This window comes from Cupressus sempervirens, chromosome 9, assembly GCF_028749045.1.
Source record: "Cupressus sempervirens isolate cs-2001-9-10 chromosome 9, ASM2874904v1, whole genome shotgun sequence".
NCBI classification, from domain to species: domain Eukaryota; kingdom Viridiplantae; phylum Streptophyta; class Pinopsida; order Cupressales; family Cupressaceae; genus Cupressus; species Cupressus sempervirens.
The window spans coordinates 368,926,572-368,929,659 of NC_143126.1; the positions used below are offsets into that span (position 1 = coordinate 368,926,572).

Consider the following 3,088-nt stretch of genomic DNA (forward strand, 5'->3'; position numbering starts at 1 on the left):
ATGTGTCTAGAGGCTTTTTGTCAAATCTAATTTATGCATATCCTAAAAATCATTGTAAGCAATGATAGCATTTCTTTGAGGCATCGAATCAAAAAGTTGACATACCTTGTGTATGCTTTGAGGGATGTCCATGCCCTTTTCCAAAATTCCCATTTTGGCACAGACAAGTAGAATGCTAGCAAGGGTTGAAAATTCATTACACCTACCAGTTGAATTTTCTCAAATATAAAAGTATGCATGCATATGTTCATGCATCTGTCTATATTTTCAACAAATCCATGTTGTTCATATTCTTCAATCATGGATTTCCATGAGACCACAATTTTTTTAGCCTTTCTATAAAATAGTTCACATAACTTGTCTACGCTCCACATTTTTCATGCCTGTCTACCAAGGCAATTGTAACTAAAACACATATACCCTCAATGAATCTATTTTGTGAATTTACTGCAATCTTTGCAAGCCATGACCAGAATTCTTTTAGGTATTCTATCAAGTAGTTCTTATGCCTTGTCTATGCTCCAATTTTGTAAGTGTGCCTACCAGGGAAATTATAATTACAACATCTAACATAATTCCTTTATGCTTTAATGAATGCACAAATCGTATTCCAAAGCTCCCATTTTGGCACATGCATATAGTATGCTGGAAAAAGTTGTAGAATACATACATACACATGTGCACATACATATGCATACATAAATGCTATACATATGTACATACATAGATGTATCTATGTTATAGGGTACATTTATACATATGTCTATATGCATGGTATAAATATATACATAAGCATGCATGCCAATATACATACATACACACATGCATGCACATACACATACACACATACTCTATATATGTGTGCATACATACATGTATCTATGTTATAGAGCACATTTATGAATATGCATGGTATACATATATACATAAGCAACCATGCACATGTGCATATATATACAACACACATATATACATGTGTGTATGTATATGTATATGGTATATGTATATGTATATGTATGTATGTGTGTGTGTGTTGTTGTTATTATTATTATCAACACTAGTACATTTGACCCCATTTTTAGACCATCTAATAAAATGGGGTCAAATTGGTCGAAATATGCAAGGAAACATTTTTTTTTAATACATGCCCATGTTGGTCAAAATTTTGACCAACATGGGCTTCATTATATCAAAATAAAAACATGCCCCTGTTGGTCAAAATTTTGACCAAAACGGGCTTCATTATATCAAAATAAAAACATGCCCATGTTGGTCAAAATTTTGAACAACACGGGCTTCATTATATCAAAATAAAAACATGCTTATGTGCACTTCATTATGTCAAAATAAAAAAGGTCTTTTTAGCACCCTGATTTCATTGTTACACCACTTATTTCCTACATTAGTACAAGTGACCGAGTCTTCAATCTGGCCTGTGATGGTGGAGGCAAAGTAAATAAACTTGGATTTTTGTCTTACATAGTAAGGTCAACTTTTTAATTTTTAATTTTTCTTTTATCTCTTCCTATAAATTCACTCTGGACATGCACTTTGTTTCATTTTATTGTTTTTGGCACACTCTACATATTGGATTGGGGTTAACACTCAAACTTTGCATATGTTCACTTCATCTACAATTTGAAAAGCCCTCATATGTTAACCACTCAAGCTCATCCAATGAGTCACCATGCACCAAGTAAAATAAAGCCTACACATGGTCTTTGATGAAGAAAGCTTCTTATTACATGATATATCTATCAATTTTAGAACCCTTGTTTTGCATTTCATACAATTTTAACTATTCTTTCTGTGCATTTAGTTCTTTTCTCTTGGCATTTATGAAAACTTGATATTTCTACTATATTTTATATCCATTTTGCCAAGAATACAAATTGTTTACAAGATAAAAGTAGAATGGTAGTCATTCAACACAACATATCATTCTGTTAAAATTGGATACACATAGTTTCTATTCACCATTAATAGTATGGAAGCATATTTGATCCTTCCCTACATTTTTCCTTACATGTATTTCAGTTCATTTGTCCAAACCCTAAATTTTTCCTTACATGTATTCCAATTCATTTATCCAATCTATTTGTTGTGGGCCATTATAAATCTTTGATATTCCTTCCTCATAATCTTCAAGTCTGAAATTAGATGGGTCAAAAAACATATTAGAATGTGTATTTGGCATCTCGTTTAGATTCAATGTATTATCTCCTCCAATGTTGATATTAATCACCTAAAAAATCTTAGAGTTATGTGGGAGTAAATGAAAGGCAATGGGATCTGAATCTTCCATAAAAAGCTTGCAAAGTGGTTTGGAGCCATAATCTTGAATACCATTATTCAGGATACCTCTCACAAGTTTAGATTTGATAATATCATCATTTTCTTCTCCACTAGAACCACATGTTCTTGCTTTTCTACTCCCATTCTTGGAAATTTCATACTTCTTTTTGAGATTAATGTTCCAATAGTTCTTTATTTCATTATTAGTTCTCCCTAGAACCATCTCTACAATCAGAGACCATCTGTATATATGCATATATAAAAAAAAACCACTCTTGAATATCACATACTAAAGAAGAAAGAAATTTGAAAAAATAAATTAACTTTTACTATTTAATACTTTTAATATAGGAATCAAATTTTAGTGCATGATGTTTAAGCAATTCGATCAAACACAAACAAATTGATTGACATACATGTTTTAAAATACAAATAAATTAAAATTCCATAAGAATTCAAACCGGTTGCCAAGGAGCTAATGTAATCTTATTATAGGATATTGTCATTTTGATGTGAACATAAACATTCACACATTCCCTTCTCCCTAATCAAAAGTTACAACTCTCTCTCAATCTTTGTTGTGTGGCTTTCCATATAAATTTATGGAAAAAATTTAGCATAAAATCATCAACTTCTCTTCAATATTTTTGTGGCCTTGGGATGCATTTTTTTCCTTGATGTGTATCCCAATCTAATTGGCTAAAATGTATGGCACTTCAAAAATTCTATGCTTTTTTTTTATTTTTTATTTTTTTTTTTTTATGGAGGGTTCAGACAAGTTTCAACATGTTGG

The 3,088-nt window shown here is 31.1% G+C and overlaps 1 pseudogene; it reads right to left on the reverse strand.

Annotated features, from left to right (window-relative positions):
* Positions 1-2,065: 2,065 nt before the first annotated feature.
* Positions 2,066-2,782, reverse strand: LOC149538830 (transcription factor WER-like; annotated as a pseudogene).
* Between the last annotated feature and the right edge of the window lie 306 nt (positions 2,783-3,088).